This window comes from Pyxicephalus adspersus, chromosome 5, assembly GCF_032062135.1.
Source record: "Pyxicephalus adspersus chromosome 5, UCB_Pads_2.0, whole genome shotgun sequence".
NCBI classification, from domain to species: domain Eukaryota; kingdom Metazoa; phylum Chordata; class Amphibia; order Anura; family Pyxicephalidae; genus Pyxicephalus; species Pyxicephalus adspersus.
In genome coordinates, this window is record NC_092862.1 from 90257172 (window position 1) to 90280373 (window position 23202).

Consider the following 23202-nt stretch of genomic DNA (forward strand, 5'->3'; position numbering starts at 1 on the left):
GGTGCTTACTATGTGACGCGATACGTACAAGGGATTCTGGGGATTTTTCTTAACTGCAGCTGTGTGATTCTGATTGCTGTGAAGTATTTTTTTGGTTGATCTCTCCAACCCCGACCGCCTGTCAATGAGTATTGCAGGTTATTCTTACTTTTCCTACTATTTCTTTTGCACTCATTCTTTAGAGTAATGATCTATTTTCAATCCTAAAAGATTGTGTAGTTGGCAGAGTGCCACGGTTAGGTTCTAGGGGTACAAAATAGAGCTCCTGGTGGGAAGGTATGTGCAATCTGGGGGTACAGGAGGGCACCTGGTGGGTGGAAAGTAATCTATAGGTACAGGGGTGTCATTGGGGGTACAGTAGATCGCCTGCTTGTGGTACAGGAGAGCACATGGGGTGTGTAATCTAAGGGTGCAGAAGGGCACCTGGTGGGCGGAGGTGCAATTTGGGGGCATAGGAGGGCACCTGGTAGGAGAGGGTGCAATCTGGGGGCTACAGGAGGGCACCTGGTGGGTGGAATGCAATCTATGGGTACAGAGACACACCTGGTGGGGGGGGGGGGGTCTGATGGGAAGTACAGTAGATTGGCTGGTAGGTGGAATGCGAACTGAGGGGTACAGGAGAGCACATGGGGTGTGTGATCTGAGGTCACCTGGTATGAGGGGGTGTGATATGAGGGCACAGGAGGGCACTTGGTGGGAGGGGGTGTAATCTTGGGGCACAGAAGGGCACCTGGTAGGACGGGGTGTGCAATCTGGGGTACAATAGTTCGACTAGTGGAAGGAATGCGATCTGAGGGGTACAGGAGCGCACATGGGGGTGCGCTCTTAGGGCACAGGAGGACACCTGGTGGGAGGGGGTGCAGTATGTGGGTACAGGGGAGTACCTGGTGGGGGTGTGTGATTGGGGGTATAGTAGATTGCCTTGTAGGAGGGGGTCTGCAGTCTAGGGTACAAAAGATCCACTAGTGGAGGGAATGCGATCTGAGGGGTACAGGAGAGCATAACTGGGGGTGAGATCTGGGGGCACAGGAGGGCACCTGGTGGTAGGGGGTGTGCAATCTGGGGGTTTAGGAGCACACCTGGTGGGTGGGATGCAATCTATAGGTACAGGGGGGCATATGGTGGGGGTGTGTGATCGGGGGTACAGTAGATCGCATGGTGGGGGAGGGATACAGGGGAGCACATGGGGGGTGCGCAAAATGGGGGTACAGGAGGGCACATGGTGGGGGGGGTGCAATCTAGGTGTACAAAAAAGAGCTCCTGGGGGGGATGGGGGGGTGCGGTATAGGTTATACAGGAGAGCATATAGGAGCTGCAAACTTTAGGTAAGAGACAGCACCTAGTGGTGGTGGGCTAATCTAGGGGTATAGGCGAGCACCTGGTGAGGGGGGAATGTTGCGATCTAAAGGTACAAAAGAGCACCTGGTGGGGTGTTGCAATTTAGGGGCACGGGAGGGCACCTTGGGGGTGCAATCTTAGGGTATAGGAGAGCATTTGTTGCTGGGGCGTGATCAAGGGGTACAGTAAAGCACCTGTGGGTGATGCTGGTGCAATCTAGGCATACAGGAGAGCTCCTGGTGGGGAGGGGGGATGCGATCTAGAGGTACAAAAAAAGGGGGGGGTGGCGATGCAATCGGGAGGTGTGATCTAGGGATATATGAGACCACCTGGTGGGGGGAGGGGGGGATGCAATCTAGGGGTACAGGAGGGCACCTGTTATGGAGTGTGATTGAGGAGGTACTGGAGAGTATATGGAGGGGTGGAACCTTAGGTTACAGGAAAGCACTCGGTGGTGATGGGGGTGTGATCTAGTGGTACAGAAGAGCACCTGGTGGAAAGATGCAGTCCAGGGGTACAGGGGGTTAGTGTTAGGGGGTGATGTAGGGGTAGAGAAGAGCACCTGGCGTGGGGCATGCAATCTACAGGCACAGGAAAACACATTGGGGGATAGGATCTGGGGGCACAAGTGAGCACCTAGTGGAGGGGTGCGATCTAGGCATACAGGAGAGTACCTGGGACGTGCAATCTAAGGGAAGAGCTACAGGAGACACCTGGTGGGGGGATGGTGCAACCTAGGGATGAAGGAGAGCACTCGATGGGAGGTCACAATAGGGGGGTAGAGGAGAGCAACTGGTTGGGGGAGTGCAATCTAGGAGTAGAGAAAAGCACCTGTGAGGCAAGGGTTTGATTTTTGGGTACAGGAGGGTACCTGGTGGGGGGTTTGTGATCTGTGGGTACAGGAAGGCACCTGGTGGGGGTGATTCGATCTTGGGGATGAACTGTGATCTTGAGGTGCAGGAAAGCATCTGGCTGTGCAAGAGAGTCCATGAGGCATCAGGAAAGCGCAATAGGGGTTGGCATCAGGGCAGGTTGCAGGGAAGCACATGAGGGGTGCCATCTGGGGCAGTGCAGGAGATTACTTTGGGGGGTGGGATCTGGTGCAATGTAGGAAAGTGCATAAGGAGTGGCATCTGGGCATGCAGGAAAGCACAAGTGGGTGGCACCCGGAGCGGTGCATTATGGAAGTGCAGGATAGCACCTAGGGGCGAAGAGGATATGATATGGGGTTTAATAAAGTGCAAAGGGGTGGAAAATAGGGGAATGCGATCTAGAGGTGCAGAAGAATGTAACGGGTGGGATCTGAAAGGGGTGGTGCAAGAATGCCCATGGGGGGTGGAATCTTGGGTACAAGAGTGTGCAAGGGGGGTGTGATATGAGGGTCCAGGAGAGCTCTTTGTGGGTTGAGATCTGGGGGCACACAGGGACATCTGAAGGAGCAGAAGAGTACATGGGGGTGGTATCTAAGAGTGTAAGAAGGGGTGCAATCTGGGGGAAGGATCCTGTGGGTGATCAGGCGGCCCAGAAGAGTGCTTGAAGGTGCAAGAGAAAACATGGGGGTGGGATTTGGGGGGTCAAGAGAGTAAGGAGTGTGTGGGATATGGGCTATAAGAGAGCATAGGGGGTGGTATCTGGGCTGTTTATGTGGCTGTAATGACTTTTTATTTTTTTGCAGTTTAGACATGTCAAAGAAGGGACATCATCAACTTTTCAAAAATAACCAAAGAGGGAACCTAAAAAGGAAAATGGATGAGCATGAAACTAAACTGCGCATAGATTTTCCACTCCAGTGAGCAACAATCTAAGCATGGGCAGGCTGAGAAGGGCCATCATATGACAATATTTACCCCTCTTGCATTCTAATTCTCTCCGTATTTCCATGCAAAAAGCGTTACATTTTTTTTGCATGGAAATTTATTTTACATTGTAAGCTATAATTCTTAGGCATAACTTATAGTACTCATTCCATATATAATAAAAAAAGTTCTCATAATGTTCATTAGCATTTTGAGAACACTTGCATAATACTGTCTCCATCCAAAATGTCTCAACTCAATTTTTGAAAAATAGATTAATTGTAGATTAGGAAAGACAGAATGGAGATGAATAGAGCACTAGGAAAGTATAGAAAAGTCAAGTTGGTAGAATAAGCCATGTGAGAGATCATGGGGTATTGGGGCTGTGTATTGATTTCACTCATAGTTGGGCTATGCCATCATTGAGTGTCTCTGGCCAGTTCCTCGTTGTCAGTGGTGGCCTGTTGTAATAGAATTGAACTGTATTCTGTGGTAGTACTGAACTGTATCCAATAAAACCATGTGTGTGTGAATTTTTATGCATTTCCGTCTCCGGTCACCATCATTTCTTCCATAGCATAGTTGTCTGCCACACATCATAGTTAGCCAACAGTCTGTGGGGTATCTGTTTTCCATTGAACTGGTATACGTGCCTTTGCAGCATTTAGTAGATGGCATACCAAGGATCATTTATATAGTTTTTGAATGAAATCTGTCACACTGCTAGCTCCAGTTTCCCATGGATATCAACCACAGTGAGTTTAAATATTGTGTCAGCTACTTCTTTCCAGAACTTGGTAAGGACTGGGCATTTCCAAAAAAAATGGAGCATGGTACCTGGTGCAGCAGGAGACCGCCAACAGGTTGGGTCTCCCTGAGAAAATATTTTTGCCAGTTTTACAGTTGTCCTATACCAACATGAGCTGTTTTATGATTGGTTTCCTGAAATTTGTTACTTATAGCTGCCTTGTGTAAATGTGATACCCAGATCTTTTTTGCAGCTATCCACATAATGCAGCTTAGTGAGTGATGATGTAGCTAGAAGGGTTTGGTAATCATAAGACAATGTTCCTATCAATGCACCATTTACGTTACATATAGCTTCAAATGGCAGTAGGGGTCTGTCAAATTGTCTTCAGTGTGGCAGCGATCGAAGTAGGTAAGTGAGTTTTATGTTGCGCCATGTGCTTAAAGGGGGTGGTTCCTCGTTTGATTGCAATGTTTGGACTGGTATCCATTTCCCTGCGCAAAAGAAATTACATGACCTAGAGATGCTCTGCTGTTACCATGATCGGAATACTGGATCCATCTTTTCCGTGGGGAAATTTGTATGTGCAACAATAGGTGACTGATGGGACGGATCTGACATTGTGCACTGTGATCAAAAATATTTATTTATTACTGACCGCATGGGGCCTTTTAACAGGTGTTTCATTAGAGGAAATCGAGCTATTGATGGAGCCCATGCTAACATCTCTATGGGCATTTCCACTATTGTCTCCTCTAACTGCACCGAAAGTTTTGTGTGTTTATTCGTACACCAATCTAAAAGTCTTGCTAAATTAATCACTTGTTGGTATAGTAGCAAATCTGGGAAGGCTATGCCCTTGCTTTAGGCAGCCAGTTTTAGACCTTTCCTTTGTGTTGCCAGATAAATTTTGTGAATTCTGTGCAGAAGATTGACGTTATATATGTAGGTACCCTGACTGGCAGCGCCTAAAGTAGGTACTGGAGTCTGAGCAAAGAGGAAATTTGGTTGTAAAGTGCATTGAGTGCCTCAGGTTTTTGAAGATTTATTTCATATTTTAAAAATTCCTTGAATCGTCTCAACTCTGCTAGAAGAGCACGTAACCCGTAAGAGTAAACTAACGGTTAGTTTAACGTCCATAGTTGGAAAGGTCTTAGAGAGTTTGATAAAGAACCACATAGAGGATTTTCTGCTAGAAAATAAGATTATAAGTGATAGCATGGCTTCAGGAAAGACAGAAGTTGTCAAACAAATTTACTCTCTTTTTATGAGGAAGTAAGTAAACAGGTAGACAGTAAAATAGCAGTTGATATATTGTACTTGGACTTTGCTAAAGCATTTGACACTGTACCCCACAGACGGTTAATATGCAAGTTAGGGTGGATAGGTTTAGAAAAGTAAATCTGTAAATGGATAGAGAACTGGCCTAAAGATCGCACCCAGAGAGTTGTAATAATTATTCATACTCTGAATGGTCATGGGAATATTAGTGGTGTACACCAGGGTTCAGTGTTGGGACCTTTACTGTTTAACATCTTTATAAATGATATAGAGTTTGGGAATAAAAGTACAGTTTCTGTGTTTGCAGATGACACCACACTATGTAATGGAATAAGGTCCATACAGGATGTCTATAATCTACAAGCAGACCTGGATGTACTGTTTGATTAGGCAGCCAATTGGCAAATGACATTTATTATAGATAAATGAAAAATTATGCACTTGGGACCTAACATGCATGCTTCATACTGTCTAGGGGTAATACATTTGGGGGAGTCAGAAATGGAAAAGGATCTGGGGGTTCTGGTAGATCATAGACTTAATAACAGCATGAAATGCCAAGCTGCAATATCTAAAGCTAGTAAAGTACTTTCTTGTAATAAAAGAGGAATAGACTGCAGGGATGGAGACATAATTATTATGGAGAGAGTGCAGAGAAGGGCAATTAAATTAATAAAAGGAATGGAGGAGCTCAGCTATGAGGAGAGATTAGTTAAACTGAATCTTATCTCCCTTGAGAAGAGACATTTAAGGGGGGATATGATCACCCTGTATAAATATATAAATGGTCCATATAAAGAACTCTCTTCCCCAATTTTCACTTTGAGATCATTACAAAGAACAAGAGTGCACTCTTTGCGTCTGGAGGAAAAGAAGTTTAGGCTCTGGATAAGGAATTCTTCACTGTAAGGTCTGTGAAAATGTGGAATCAGCTCCCTCAGGAAGTAGTTTCAGTAACTACATAGACTGCTTTACAAAAAAGCTGGATGTTTTTCTTGAAGCACAGAAAATAACTGGGTATTAAGACTTTAAAGTAAAAATAACTGTGACTGTTGATCTAGGGAACATCCGATTGCCTCATGGAATCAGGACGAAATTTTTTTTCCCCTGTTGAAGCAAATTGTAGCAGGGTTTTTTTTTTGCCTTCCTCTGGACCAACTATGTCTTATAGGGTTTTATATCTGGGATATGCATATTTCCCTAGTGGTTGAACTTGATGGACTTATGTTTTTTTTCAACCTAACCTACTATGTATCTACTCTGCATACTATGTATGTAATGTCCTTATGGGGCTGATTATATAGAACAAAAGGTCATCGTGTGCGATGTGTGTGCTGTCACCTCTCCACCTTTCCAATCTGCGTATTCTTTAACATCTCTTCATCCTTCCTTTCTCTGTGTGCTGTAACTGTTCATCCTTCATTTCTGCGTATGCTTTAATCTTTCTTCAGCCTTCTTTACTGTGTGCTGTCAACTCTCTCCATCATTCTTTTCTGTGTGTGCTGCCACCTCTCTCCATCTTTCCTTTTCTGTGTGTGATTTATGCTCTCCACCCTTCCTTTCTGTGTGTGCTTTCACCCCTATTTATTCTTTCTTTCTGTGTGCTGTCACCGCTTCTCCATCTATCCTTTCTGTGTGTGCTCTAACCTCTCTCAATCCTCTATTTCTGTGTGTACTATCACATCTCTTCATCCTTCATTTCTGCCTATGCTTTAATCACTCCTTCTTTTCTGTGTGTGCTGTCGCCTCCATCCATCTTTCCTTCCTGTGTGTGCTGTCGCCTCCATCCATCTTTCCTTCCTGTGTGTGCTGTCGCCTCTCTCCATCTTTCCTTTCTGTGTGTGCTCTCGCCTCTCTCCATCTTTCCTTTCTGTGTGTGCTCTCGCCTCTCTCCATCTTTCCTTTCTGTGTGTGCTCTCGCCTCTCTATCCATCCTTCATTTCTGCGTATGCTTTAATCTTTCTTCAGCCTTCTTTACTGTGTGTGCTGTCAACTCTCTCCATCTTTCCTTTTCTGTGTGTGACTAATTAATTCCTGCAGTGCTTGAAGGGGTTAACGGAGGAGGAATTACCCATTCCCTTGTAGGGCTAGATAGCGCCCCAATATGGGGGCTGGGTCCTTTGCTAGACGCGGGAAGAGGGGAAAGGAACGGAAAGGGAACTTGCAAAATTATTTAAAAATGGGAATGAATGAGTGAAGTGAATTTCTGTGTATTTAGTGGGAGATTAAAGTATGACTGAAATGAGTGAAATAAGTGTATTTATATGTGTTGAATTGGGGAATTGTGGTAAGGCTTATTTATTGTAGTGTTGTTAGGTGAATAATTGAGCGCATATTTTTATGTGTCCTATAGCAAAACCGTGAAAGAAAATTCAAGTGTTAAATAAGATACAAAAGTGATCACAGTGACCTAACTTTGGAACCAAAAAGGGCACCAAGCATCGATGTCCTCAAGAACCCTCCACAAAAAGACACTGGAACCACGAAGGACAACTTGCAAGAAGTTTATCCATTACCATCAGGTAACTTTCCACAGGGGGATTCTCTCATGCTGGAAATTACAGCCTTGACTACAGAACCCCCAAACACTGCAAGTATCCGATCCCCTAGCAATTTTACCACCCATTAACACTTCAATGTGCAGCTCCTTACTAACCCTCACTCCATCATTTTCATTCATCCTAGGAGCTACCCTCAAAGGTCAGAAGCCTGTTTTAGGGCAACTACATCCACAAATACCATCACCTGTACAAAAACAGAGTTAAATGAGCCAATACTACCAGAAGTTAAACAAAAATATAGAGAATAGAAATTGTCAATTTATCCAGTCATCATCTATCCAAAATAGAAGAAAAAGTTTTTAAACTAGGTCTGTCCTTCTGTCCACCCAACAACTTAGATAAGTTTGAAGTATTAAAATACATAAACCTATATGCCAGAAAACATTTCCCCTAAAAACAATGTTCAACTCCTTTACAAGCACACTGGATATGAACAGAAATTTCAAGATGGATAATTTTAGGGTCCTTAAACTCCTCCAACTTCTTTAATGATAATGAAACAATCTCACCTCAAGACCCAATATTAAAAACTATGTTTCTAGAAGAAGGAAGCAACCCATTTCCAGAAAACCTAAATCGTCCTTTTTTCCTCAACCCATAATATCTAAACGTTTGTGGAACAGGTGACTAAGGACATTCTTGACCTGCAAACGGCCAAAATTCACTCTGTACCAAACTTCACATCAGAGATGAAGAAAGCACTATTTAATCTCAAATCAAACAAGATCATTACTAGAAATGAGCGAATTTCTCAAAAATTCGATTCGGCTGGTTCACCAATATTTCTGAAAAGATTCGCTTCGATCCGAATTTATTCGCGGCTAATCGTGTGAAAAAACGTCTATTTCCGGCCTGCAGAGAGCCTTGATTGTGGTGTAGAACACTGTGCCTTGCAGTAACATGCATCGGGAGTCTGCTGTGGTAGTGAAATAACACTGTGAGTCAGTATGACATGCAGATGAATTGCGTCGCTATTAAAATCACTGCACATTTCACCTATTTGGGCAGTCACGGGGCCAAAACTGACTAAATAATTCAAGTATGAACTCAGCCTTACAGGTCCATGTTAGCGTTAAGAAGAAGCGCACTCCTTTTACACCCATGTTAGCTGATTCCACAAAGATGTCTACAGAACCTGTTCTATTAACCGCCTATACAAGTAGAGACCCCCTGACAGAGTGGAGAGGGTGTCAGCACTAGTGTTGGTTGAATAACTCACTATTCGGTCGAATAATGCATTATTATTTGGGTGATTGAACGTCAAATTTGAACTCTATTAAAGTCAATGGGGGAAAAATTTGGGGTTTTTTTCTAGACTGTGTAGAACTTCTACAGCCTATAAATACATTTAAAAAGACATGTCAAGACTCCCCCAGCTCTGCACAACACTGTACAAGTAGAAAAAAAAATAAGGAAGTCTTTTTTCTGTTGCTGGCAAGGCCATTTTATGGGGCGGTCAAGGGAACATGCCGGATTTTATACAGTCTCCGAGTAGAGAGAGGGGCACGAGGGGGTTCCTCTGCTTAAAAATTAGCCGTCAGGTTTCACCGCTCCGTTACAAGCCATACACAGGCCTCAGAGTACAGGCAGAGGTCTCTGAGGGGGGTCTTTCAGTCAAAAAATTAGCCAGCTACACAGCTGTGTTAAAAGTTACAAGTGACAGGTGACAACAGCAGGAGGAGGAAGAGGCGGTGGGCACTGAGACGTAGCGGGGACCGCATTGGTAACTGGCATCTAGAGTAGGGTACTGGGCAGGTGCCAGCATCAGTAAGAGCAGAAGAAGGAGGCGGTGGGCCCTGAGACGAAGTTTGGAGAGCATTAGTAACTGGCATCCAGAGTTGGGTACTGGGCAGGCGGCAGCATCAGTGAAAGCAGGAGGAGGAGGCAGTGGGCCCTGAGAAGTGTGGATGGCATTGTTAACTGGTATCTAGAGCTGGGTACTGGGAGGAGAAGGCAATGGGCCTGGAGACGGAGCAAGGACGGCATTAGTGGTTGAGGCCATCACCTATATGGACAGTGTAGAAGCTGTAGCTATTGCAGACATGAATGGATGAGCGAGATTCCAATCTGTCCCTACCTACTATGTGGCGAAACCACATGAAAGGCATTGGGCTTGGAGGAATCAGCGGGGAAAGAAGACCCTGTTGAGCTGGAGTCTAGCCTGGCATCTAGAGCTGGGTACTGAGAGGAGGAGGCGGTGGGCCCTGGGATGGAGCAAGGAGGGCATTAGAATTTAAGGCCATCACCTATGTGGACAGTGTAGAAGCTGTAGCTAATGGAGACATGAATGGATGAGCGAGATTCCTATCCGTCTCTAGGTACTATGTAGTGAAACCACATGAAAGGGATTGGGCTTGGAGGAATCAGCGGGGAAAGAAGACCCTGTTGAGCTGGAGTCTAGTCTGGCATCTAGAGCTTGGGTACTGGGAGGAGGAGGCACTGGGCCCTGAGACAGAGCAAGGAGGGAATTTGAAGTTGAGGACATCACCTAAATGGAAAGTGAAGAAGCTGTAGCTAGTGGAGACGTTGCTTTGTAGGGCACTGCCTTTTCCTATCTGCCAGCTGCCACTTTCTAAAATGCAGCATGGACAGCCTTGTTAACTGGCATCTACAGCTGGGTACTAGGCACTGGGCAGGCGGCAGCAGTAACAGCAGGAGGAAGGGGTGGTGGGCTCTGGAACAAAGTATGGACGGCATTAGTATCTGGCATCTAAAGTTTTGTACTGGGCAGGGGGCAGCATCAGGAGGATACCACAGAGTGGCAAGGTGACATAGAGTGGAGATGGCAGCCAGTGACAGAGTGGGGCGGTGGGTGGCAACACCAGTACCCGCTGATGAAGGTGGGTGAAAGAAGCACTTGGCATCTGATGTGTGGCATCAGGCTGGCACTTGACTCTCAGGGGTTTTCGGTTCTGGCTCCAAGCGCCCAGCGTTGCCAGGTGCAACCCACTCTGAGCACAGTGACAGGTGGGGAGTTTGACTGGGGCGATACACCTGTTAAACGGTAACGCAGGTGTCCTAAGGCAAGCCCAGGGAGGGACAGAAACCTCCCGTGGAGCAGAAAGGCAAAAGCTTGCTTGATCTTGATTTTCAGTCTGAATACAGGCTGTGAAAGTGGGGGCCTCTTAATCCTTCCAATTTTTGCGTTAGGAGCAGGAGATGTCAGAAAAATTACCACAGGGATAACTGGCCACAGAGTCTGGAGGTGGCAGCAGCATTAGGAGGCTACAGAGTGGCACAATGACAGATAACTGGCTTGTGGCAGCCAAGCGTTTATAGCGACATCGCTTTTTGATCCTTCGATGTTGGCTCTTACTACCATTGTGAAGCATAATTCACCAAGCGTTGGATTGCTCACCCACTAATAGGGAACATGAGCTGGGTTCATTCAGCAAATTCAGCTTCTGCGCGGTTGGAGGAGTGCACGCATACTGTTGTCTCTTGGCAAGGAGCTACGGACCACAGAGTGGCACAATGACAGAGTCTGGAGGTGGCGGCAGCATCAAGAGGATACCACAGAGTGGCAAGGTGACATAGTGTAGAGATAGCAGCAGCATCAGGAGACCACAAACTGACCCAGTGACAGAGTGGGGCGGTTGGTGGCAACACCAGTACCCGCTGATGAAGGTGGGTGAAAGAAGAAGCACTTGGCATCTGATGTGTGGCATCAGACAGGGACTTGACTCCGAGGGGCTCTCGCTTCTTGCCGGGTGCGACCGACTCTGAGCACAGTGACAGGTGGGGAGTTTGACTGGGGCGGTACACCTGTTAAACGGTAACGCAGGTGTCCTAAGGCAAGCCCAGGGAGGACAGAAACCTTCCATGGAGCAGAAAGGCAAAAGCTTGCTTGATCTTGATTTTCAGTCTGAATACAGACCGTGAAAGTGGGGCCTCTTATTCCTTCCCATTTTTGCGTTAGGAGCAGGAAGTGTCAGAAAAATTACCACAGGGATAACTGGCCACAGAGTGGCATAAGGACATAGTGTGGAGGTGGCATCGGGCAGAGAGCACAAAGTGGCACAATGACAGAGTCTGGAGTTGGCGACAGCATCAGGAGGCCACAGAGTGGCACAATGACAAAGTCAGGAGGTGGCGGCAGCATCAGGAGGCCACAGAGTGGCACAAGGACATAGTGGGGATGTGGCGTCAGCAGCAGCATCAGGCGGAGAGCACAGAGTGGCACAATGACAGAGTGTAGAGTTGGCGACAGCATCAGGACGCCACAGAGTGGCACAATGCCAGAGTCTGGAGGTGGTGGAAGCATCAGTAGGCCACAGAGTGGGACAAGGACATGGTGTGGAGGTGGCGTCAGCAGCAGCATCAGGCGGAGAGCACAGAGTGGCACAATGACAGGGTCTGGAGTTGGCGACAGCATCAGGAGGCCACAGAGTGGCACAATTACAGAGTCTGGAGGTGGCGACAGCATCGGGTGGCCACAGAGTGGCACAATTACAGAGTCTGGAGGTGGCGACAGCATCAGTAGGCCACAGAGTGGCACAAGGACATAGTGTGGAGGTGGCGGTAGCATCAGTAGGCCACAGAGTGGCACAAGGACATAGTGTGGAGGTGGCGTCAGCAGCAGCATCAGGCGGAAAGCACAGAGTGGCACAATGACAGAGTCTGGAGGTGGTGGCAGCATCAGTAGGCCACAGACTGGCACAAGAACATAGTGTGGGGATGGCAGCAGCAGCATCAGGAGACCACAGATCGGCAAGGTGACATAGTGTGGGGTTGGCAGCAGCAGCATCAGGAGACCACAGATCGGCAAGGTGACATAGTGTGGGGATGGCAGCAGCAGCATCAGTAGACCACTGAGCGGCAAGGTGACATAGTGTGGAGATGGCAGCAGCAGCATCAGGAGACCACAGAGCGGCAAGGTGACATAGTGTGGAGATGGCAGCAGCAGCATCAGGAGACCACAGAGCGGCAAGATGAAATGGAGTGGAGATGGCAGCAGCAGCAGCATCAGGAAACCACAGAGTGGCAAGATGACATAGTGTGGAGACGGCAGCAGCAGCATCAGGAGACCACAGAGCTGCAAGGTGACATAGTGTGGGGATGGCAGCAACAGCACCAGTTAACCACAGAGCAGCAAGGTGACAGTGTGGAGATGGCAGCAGCAGCATCAGTATAGCACAAAGTGGCAAGGTGACATAGTGTGGGGATGGCAGCAACAGCATCAGGGGACCACAGAGCGGCAAGGTGACATAGTGTGGAGTTGGAAGCAGCAGTATCAGGAGACCACAAAGCGACAAGGTGACATAGTGTGGAGATGATAGCAGCAGCATCAGGAGACCACAGAGCTGCAAGGTGACATAGTGTGAAAATCCTGGCTGATTCACGTCTTATTCATCTTGACAATGGTCAGTCTCTCCACATTTTGGGTGGACAGGCGAGTTCTTCTTGGGGCAACTATGGCCCCCGCCACACTAAACACCTGCTCTGATGCCACACTACTGGTTGGGCAGGACAGCTTTTCCAGGGCAAACTCAGCCAGTTGCGGCTACAAATCCAGTTTGGCTGCCCAGTAGTCCAGCGGATCTTCAATGACGGCTGGCAGGGTGCACTCCAAGTATGCCACAACCTGCTGGTTCAGGTTCTGCTCTATGTCTAGCTGCTGGTTAGTAGTTTCTTCACTATGCGGGTTTAGAAAGCTGCTCATCAGCGACTCTAGATTGAGGCTGCTGCTGATGGAGCTGGTACTGCTTCTGCCACCCCACCTTTCCACAGCAGCCATGGCAGTGGAATGTGAGTGCAGAGGGCCCCCCCCCGGTCAGACCTGCGAGAGGATCGACGATGGCGTAGATAGGCAGCGGACAACTGACTACATAGGATGTCTCTGTAGTACTTCAGTTTGTCCTCCCTCTCAGCGGGTGTAAAAAAAAAAGGCCCCCATTTTGGACCGGTAGCGAGGGTCCAACAAGGTGGAAAACCTGAAGTCATCCCTCTGCCAAATGGTAACAATTCGGCTGTCACTGCGCAAGCAAGTGAGCACGCAGCGGGCCATTTCTGCAAGCGACTCAGATGGACTCCCTGCTTTACTCTACACTGCATACTGCCACGGTGTGTCTGGGTCCTCTGCCTTGTCCTCCTCATCTTCCTCTTGCTCCTCTGGCTGCTCCTGCTCCTCGTCTCCTGTCACCTGAGTAGAAAAATCACCCATTTGGCTATACATTGCCTTGTGTGCCTTGCCTTGCCTACGTGGCCTCCTCAAAGGGCCTGAGCAAACGGCAAGTGTCATGCATGAGCTGCCACTGGCTGACATCAAAGTTACATATGGGAGTACTCCTATCCGCTTGGATCATCAAGAATTCGTTGATGGCCTTTCTCTGTTCGTATAGTCGATCCAACATATAGAGGGTGGAATTCCAATGGGTGGAAACGTCACATATGAGCCTATGTTGGGGGATGCCGTTCTGCCGCTGCAGCTCAAGAAGGGTGTTCTTTCCGGTGTACGAGTGGCTGAAGTGCATGCAGTTTTCTGGCCATTTTTATGATGTCTTGCAGATGGGTGGAAGACTTCAGGAACCACTTGACAACCAAATTGAACACGTGTGCCATGCAGGGTGCATGGCTCAGACTTCCTTGACGCAGCACAGACACAATGTTCTTCCCGTTTTCGGTCACCATGGTTCCGATTTTCAGTTGTCGCGGAGAAAGCCATTATTCGATCTCTTGATTAATCACACAGAGCAGTTCCTCCCCTGTGTGACTCCATTCCCCCAGGCAAACCAGGTGCAGAACAGCGTGACACCGCCGTGCCCTGCACATGTGGTATGCTGGAGGGGCACTGTGAATTGTCCCTGCAGTGGAGGCTAAGGACACGGTGGAGGATGAGGATGATGAGGCGGACGTTGTCGCAGGACCAGCGGCGTGGGAATGGGGAGGCGGAAGCAGTGTCTTCTGGCCTGAATCACATTCACCCAGTGGGCCGTAAAGGACATGTATTGTCCCTGACCGTAGTTAAAGCTCCACACGTCGGCACTGCCGTGCACTTTGGCAGACACCAACAGGCTCAAGGACTGGCCCACCTTCTGTTCTACATATTTATGCAGGGTTGGTACTGCCTTTTTTGCAAAGAAATGATGGCTTGGGACTCTCCACCTCAGCTCGGCACAAGCCATCAGTTCTCTGAAAGGTGCAGAGTCCACCACTTGGAAAAGGAGGGACTGCAGCACCAGCAACTTGGACAGGAGCACATTCAGCTTCTGCGCTGTTGGATGAGTGCACGCATACTGTTGTCTCTTGGCAATCGCTTCGGAGATCGATTGCTGACGGAATGATTGACAAGGAGTAGGAGCATCTGGACCAGCAGAAGGTGTAAATGACATACAGCTTCCTTCAGCTGAGGTGGTGGAGCCTTGACTGCCTGAAAGCCGGTGCGTGCCACTGGGTGATGTAGAGGTTGCTGCGGCAGGCTGGACCACCACATCGGAGCCACAGTTCTCCCAGGCCACTTGTTGGTGACGCTGCATATGTTGACGCAGGGCCGTGGTGCCAACATTGGCACCCTGGCCACACTTCAGCTTCTGCCCACAAATTTTACATATGGCCATGTTTACCTCCTCCGGCGTCTCAACAAAAAACTGCCACAATGCCAAGTAGGTGATTTTACCCCCAAGCGGAGTGTTGACTGACTGCTACCGCCGCTGCCTCCGTAAACCCCTGCATCACTACTTCCCAGGCAGGTAGGCTGCTGCGAAGCAGGTGGTCTACCCTGGGCACGTTTGGCTCCCGACCTCCTATTGCTGCCACCCTGCTGACTACCAGCCATGCTACCACCTTGATGGCTCAGCTGCTGCCTCACGGGCAAGCTGCCACCCTCTTCTCCTGATGATGATGAAGCCCCTTCTTCACCCGGCTCCCAAGTGCGATCGGCTTCATCATCATCGAATATGTGTATGCACATCACTGATGTCCTCCTCAACGGTCTCTGGGTCAGGAGCCTGACTGCTCGCAACACCACCTCCCACGCCACTCTCCTCATCACTACTTGCCCGCCTAGTGGAGAAAGCGGCAGATGTCTCCTCCAGATCATGGCTGGGTAGTAGCTGCTGACTGTCCTCTACTAGCTCGTTCTCGCTGTATAGTGGAGCTGAGCCCACAGCATACAATACTTCTGTGGCTGAGGGAACAGCAAAGGAAAGAGGCAAGTTGAGGACAGGTGAGGGCACAGGGTCTGCTCCCGGGCCATGCCAACTAAGGGTTGTGTCTGACGAATCCGCCGACTGTTGGCTGGGGGTGTCTGATGTCACTTGGGATGAAGTGGATGACCAAGTTAACCAATCTAGAATTGCTGGGTTGCTGGTCAAGACACGACCGCTAGATGACACTGGGAGCTCAGGCCTCTCGCTGCAACTCCTGCTGACACGCCCTCTTACTCTGCTGCGACCTCTGCCTGCGCCAGAAACATTTAGGCCTCTGCCACTCCTCTGTGCATGGCCCGCCACTTCTCTGTCTGACATACTTAAAAGCGACAAATTTATTTTTATTTTCATTCGGAAATAGGACAATAAATGCTTTTAGCACCAAGAACTGCGTATATATTTTTCTTTTTGTACTCAAATACGTCACTAAATGCTTTCACCACATATAACTGCAGAACTGAACTGATAATATATTTGTATTTTTGTACTGAAATATGTCACTATATATATATATATATATATATATATATATCACATTAAATATATACGTGCGTTGATGGAATGAGAGCTGTATAATTGCTATTTGGATCCCCAAATAATCTTTCCCTGCACTTGTAAATGGCTTTTCTAGCACTGTCCCTAGCGCCTTCTGACGTCTTTCACTGCACTAAGATGCTGTGAAATGATTCCCCCTATCCTTTCCCTGCACTTGTAAATGGCTTTTCTAGCACTGTCCCTAGCACCTTCTGATGTCTCTCCCTGCACTAAGATGCTGTTAAATGATTCCTCCCTATCCTTTCCCTGCACTTGTAATTTGCTTTTCTAGCACTGTCCCTAGCGCCTGGCATCTAGAGTTGGTTACTGGGCAGGCAGAAGCAGTTACAGCATGAGGAGGAGGCGGTGGGCCCTGAGAAGGAGCAAAGACGGCATTAGAGGTTGAGGCCATCACCTATATGGACAGTGTAGAAGCTGTAGCTATTGGAGACATGAATGGATGAACGAGATTCCAATCCGTACCTACTATGTAGCGAAACCACATGAAATGGAATGGACTTGGCGGAATCAGCGGGGAAAGAAGACCCTGTTGAGCTTGAGTCTAGTCTGGCATCTAAAGCTGGGTACTGGCCAGTGGGCAGGGAGCAGCAGTAATAGCATGAGGAGGAGGCGGCAGGCCCTGAAACAGAGTGTGGACAGCATTGTTAACTGCCATCTAGAGCTGGATACTGGGCAGGCGGTGGCAGCAGCAACAGCTTGAGGCCATCATACTTTATTGACAGTGTACAAGGTGTAGCTGTTGGGATTAATGAGATTCCCACTGTCCCTACAGTGGCGGTGGGCCCTGAGACGTAGTGTGGATGGCTGTGTTACTCCTCCTGCTTTTACTGCTGCCGCCTGCCCACTGCCCAGTACCCAGCTCTAGATGCCAGACTAGACTCAAGCTCAGCAGGGTCTTTTTTCCCCATTGATTTCACCAAGCCTGTTCCCTTTCATGTGGTTTCGCTACATAGTAGGTAAGGACAGATTGGAATCTCGTTTATCCATTCATGTCCCCAATAGCTACAGCTTCGACACTGTCCATATAGGTGATGGCCTCAACCTCTAATGCCGTCCTTGCTCCGTCTCAGGGCCCACCGCCTCCTCCTCATGCTGTTACTGCTGCCGCCTGCCCAGTACCCAGCTATAGATGCCAGTTACCAATATTGTCCACACTCCGTCTCAGAGCCCACCGCCTCCTCCTCCTGCTGTTCCTGCTGCATGGCCCAGGCTTGATCAATATGAGCAATCAGGCTGCAGGTATACTTCCAATGAGCCAGCTGATTGGAGTGGGTGGCATCTTGAACCCTGGAGCACAGCTCGAAGCGTAAGTGGAAGTGCACGTCAATCACATCCAATTGGTGCAAATCTGCCAGTGTGGCGCTGTAGAAATTCCCTTCTATGATGTCCCAGCGCACATTAGGAATGGGGTACTCTAGCACTTTACCAGCTTCGAATCCAACAGACATGAACATGTTGCATATCACCAGACATTTGGGGCTCAGCACCTCAGTGAGCCGAATAAACAGGTGGTGCAGGTTGGTTTTTTAAACTGGCTCCAAAAGGCCGCTGCTTCCTTGTACTGTATTGGTGCAGTCCTGAAATCTACTGTACTCAGGTAGCGTGTTAGATACTCTACCTGAGTACAGTAGATCACTGTTAGATAGATAGTCCGTGTGTTACATACATGCAGCCAGAGGCAGGGTACCCTTCCGGACTGCATGCACAGTGTAACACTTGTACTGATAGACAGACACTCAGATGCAGTGTATACTGCAGTATATATTTTGTATACTGTGCTGCATATTACAAGCTTCCCCACTGAAGGAAAGTGCTGCATACAAAACACACACAGCGCACTTGCATTTTTGGTGTCAACCCCCCCAATAAAAAAATCCACTTACTATACATATTCACACTTTGTGAAGCATATTAGCTACAAGGTAAAAAGGTGACAAGGTGAGGCAAGTCATAGTCTTCCATCTTCGGAAGCTGCCTGTCACCACAATTATGTCTCAACAACCACAGACTGCCACCACGAGCACCAGCTCCATAGCACCTTTCGGCCCAGTTAGATGTTCGCCCGTGTGGGCATTTTTTAATGTCCATAGTGATGACAACACTATGGTCATCTGCAAACTGTGCTCAACACTTGAAACGAGGCAAAAACCCAAATAAACTTGGAACAAGTTGCATGAGCACACATTTAAAAAGCCACCACCTGGTAACCTGGCGGGAACACCTGGTCAAAGAACAGAGCTCTGTGAGACCACCTCCGCCCAAGAAGCAAGCTCAAACTGCTCGATCTTCCTCCGCTGCCTTTCCTCCTTCTGCCACCAAAGTTACTCGTGCTGTTGCCAGCAATTTGAGTGTGGCATGTAGCCGAGCATTAACTTTTTCAGGCTCCACCAGCGGTGAGCAGGAGCTCCAACGCAGATCAGCTGCTGTTTGTCGCATTGCTAGCAGTCAAGACCAGGCATCATTGCCATCCCCTACAACTTATACCCCATCGTCCAATCTTTCTGTGGTCAGCATTAGCAGTATCCAACCTACCATCCCCCAGATGCTGGAGCGCAAGAGGAAATATGTCCCAAATGACCCCAAAACAAAGCTAATCAATGCGGCAATTGCACAGCTGATTGCGTTAGAGCTCCTCCCTTACCGCCTGGTGGACTCCAATGTGTTCCGTTACGCATTTCTCTGCATGAACCCACAGTACATTATGCCTAAGCGACAGTATTTTGCAGAAAAATGTGTTCCTGCTTTGCATTGGTTGGTCGAGCAAGCATGGAGTGGGAAGGTATATTTCCTATACAGCTCACTAGGTAACTTTGGTGGCAGCAGGGGAAGATGCAGCTGCAGCAAGGCCTGCATACTTACTTCCACCCAGAGCACATCGCCATGCAATTTCCTCCTCAACCTCCACTTCCACCTCCTCCTTTGACTCTTGTGCCTCAACCTCTTCCTCCAGGGACACTTTGCCATGGGGACCCAGCATCTTTCGGTGCACAATTCAGACGTTGTCACACAGTCCTGAGGTTGCGAAGCCTGGGTTCCCTCTGCCACACAGGCGCAGCCATTCTAAGTGCTTTGCTGGAGCAGGAGGACATATGGCTAACTCCCAACAGACTTCAGCCAGGCAAGGTCGTATGTGACAACGGGGGCAATCTGCTGGCAGCCCTGCGTTGTGGGAAACTCACACATGTACCTAGCCTGGCTCACGTCATGAACCTGATAGTACAGCGCTTCCTTAGGAATTACCTAGGCCTCTAGCCGCTGTTGCTGAAGGCCAGAAAGTGGTCAGCGCATTTCCGCCGATCGTACACAGCCAGTGCCAGATTGGTGGATTTACAGCAAAATCTCAACCTGCCAGTGCACCGGTTAATTTGAGATGTGGCTACACGTGTGAATTCCACCTTTTACATGCTGCTGCGGCTGGCTAAACAACAGAAAGCGGTGGTGGATTATGTGGCAGAGTCATACCTACACTACCTTTCTTCAGCCCTGCAGAGTGGCTGCAAATTGAGGACTTGTGCACTGTATTGACACCTTTTGAAGAGGCCACCAGGATGATCAACAGAGATCAGGCCTGTGTCAGTGGCACCATCCCCATCATATGCCTGCTGGAACAGATGATGGTGGATCTCGGACACGACACAGAGCGGAGGCTGCATCAAGAGACGTTTCAAACAGCTTCTCGGACATACCTGCCCACTAGACATAGTGCACCACAAATCCAGAGTTGGTGGATGAGGATGAGGTGGACATTGCAAGCATGGGAGAAGGCGAGGAAGGGGCAGTGGAGGATATTGGGGTTACATGGCATCCATCAACCCAAACACAAGGCGCCATGTTCCGTGGATAGCAAGACCAGGTGGAGGAGGAGGACGACCTTGTGCTGCTGTTCGACCCACTGGAGTGTGGGTCCAGAATTACCTCAGCTGTGGGTTGTTTGAGCCACATGACAGCCTATATGCAAGAGTGCAAAGCCAAAGATCCACGCATTCAACACATAAAAACAAAGACTGACGACTACTGGATTGCTATGTTACTGGATCCATGTTACAAGCCTGAGATACAACAACTGATCTTGCCCTAATACAGGGGACCTAAAATGCAGCACTACCAAGAAGTGCTTGTAAGGGACTTGTGCTCAGCCATTCCGGCTGCCAGCAGCAGCAGCAGGGATCCCTATGGCAGTTCCACCAGCCATGGGAGCCAAACACTGCTTTAAGCAGCGGCAGAGGTTGTCTAAGCCAAACTATGCAGGTTTTTTTTCAGCGGAAACAAGCTGCCAGTCGTGCAGCCATTGCCAATGACACTCAGCAGTGGTCATGGTGCAGGAATACCTGAGCTCTGCATGGGACATCTGCAACCTGCAAAGCCAGGACCCACTGGGCTACTGGGTATCCAAGCTTGAGCAGCGACCGGATCTGGCAGGACATGCCATTCAGATCCATGCCTACCCAGCTGCAAGTGTGTTATCTGAAAGAGTGTTCAGTGCAGCTAGGGGCGTAGTGAGTAACAAGGGGATTCGGCTCTCCTCAGAAAATGTCGACCGAGTCACTTTTATTAAAATTTAAAAAGGCTTGGATCGTCAATGACTTCAACACCCCCTCTGCAGAGTGTACTGATTAGTCTTCAACTGTTGCACGGCCTGCTGACACCTTGATGGGAAGAGCACGTTCACAGCCTTCGCATCCCCTTCTACTCCTCCCCCTGGTGGCCCTCTACCTCTACTCTGTCTCTGAGGTCTATAACTTGCAATGGAGCTCTGTAACTGGCAAATTTTTTTTTATCCAGCATCTCCCTCAGGGCTCTCTGCCTCTATCTACTTTGAGGCCTATATCAATTGTAATGGAGCTGTGATTCATAATTAAATATTTGTATTTTTAGTAGAGAAATACATACATTTTTCTGTCCTTTTGGATAGATAGCAAGTGGTATCAAAAATAAATATCTGTATTTTTTTTACAGGAAATACAGAAATTTTTCTGTTCATTTTGATAGATTGCAAGTGGTATCAGAATTAAATATCTGTATTTTTTTACAGAAATACAGAAATTTTTATATTTATTTTGATAGATTGCAAGTGGTATCAAAATTAAATATCTGTATTTTTTTTACAGAAATACAGAAATTTTTCTGAATTTTTTGATAGATTGCAAGTAGTATCAGAATTAAATATCTGTATTTTTTTACAGAAATACAGAAATTTTTATATTTATTTTGATAGATTGCAAGTGGTATCAAAATTAAATATCTGTATTTTTTTACAGAAATACAGAAATTTTTATATTTATTTTGATAGATTGCAAGTGGTATCAAAATTAAATATCTGTATTTTTTTTTACAGAAATAGACATTTTTATATTTATATTGACAGATAGAAAGTGGTATCAGAATTAAATATCTGTATTTTTTTACATAAATACAGAAAATTTTATATTTATTTTGATAGATTGCAAGTGGTATCAAAATTAAATATCTGTATTTTTTTTCACAGAAATACAGAATTTTTTATATTTATATTGATAGATATCAAGTGGTATCAGAATGAAATATCTGTATTTTTTTACAGAAATACAGATTTTTTTCCGTTCATTTTGATATCTGTATTTTTTTTTTACACAAATACAGAAAGTTTTATATTTATTTTGATAGATAGCAAGTGGTATCAGAATTAAATATCTGTATTTTTTTTTACACAAATAAAGAAATTTTTCTGTTCATTTTGATATCTGTATTTTTTTTAAACAAATACAGTTTTTATATTAATTTTGATAGATAGCAAGTGGTATAAGAATTAAATATCTGTATTTTTTCACAGAAATACAGAAATTTTTCTGTTCATTTTGATAGATTGCAAGTGGTATCAGCATTAAATATCTGTATATTTCAAGTAGTATCAGAATTAAATATCTGTATTTTTTTACAGAAATACACAAATTTTTATATTTATTTTGATAGACTGCAAGTGCCATCAGAATTAAATATCTGTATTTTTTTTACTCTGCCTCTGGCTGCATATATGTAACACACTGACTGACTATCCATCTATCCATGTATCTATCTATTTATCTATCTATCTATCTATCTATCTATCTATCTATCTATCTATCTAGCTAACAGTGAAACACTCACACTTTGACAAAGCAAGCCAAGCAGCACAGAAAGGTTGTGAAGCTAGCAAATCTCTGTCAGGAGTGGTAAATGCAGGCACGCCCTGGCCTTATTTAGGCCAATAGCTGCCTGTGTGGCATGCAGTGACAGACAGCCAATCAGCTGCCAGCTACACCAAACATGGAGGGGAGCATCCCTGCTGTTATTGGAGGGCCCTGGGCATCATGGGGGAGGCCCCTAGGCATTGTGGGAGGGTCGAATTTGGGGCGTCGAATTCAACAAAATTTGGGTCAGGTCGACCCAAATTCGAACTGCCATATCCGGGTCGAACATTAGGACGACCCGAATTCGAACAACAACACTAGTGGTAGACACACGTCATTACAGATCAAACTGTTTACAAATACTATACAGAGTGGTATACACCAATCTCTAGAAGAATCTTAGATTCCTTTAAAACGAAGTTCTACTCTTTGATCTGTAATGCTATCTGATCTGGAATAATATAATAGACAAAAACACAAAGGACTTTCTTATCATCAAGCATCTTCTGATCCCTACGTTCTATACTCTTCCTAAAGTACACAAGAGCCTTACTAATCCAACAGGAAGACCAATAGTATCAGGTATAAACTCCATAGCAACACGAGCCAGCAAATTGGTCGACTTTTATT

The 23202-nt window shown here is 47.0% G+C and overlaps 1 long non-coding RNA gene across 1 annotated transcript; it reads left to right on the plus strand.

The window, feature by feature from the left end:
* Window positions 1–28: 28 nt before the first annotated feature.
* Window positions 29–6206, plus strand: LOC140331248 (uncharacterized). The gene is made up of 2 exons (XR_011920907.1): window positions 29–137; window positions 3014–6206. It is a non-coding gene; the product is annotated as an uncharacterized lncRNA (long non-coding RNA).
* The last annotated feature ends 16996 nt before the right edge of the window (window positions 6207–23202 follow it).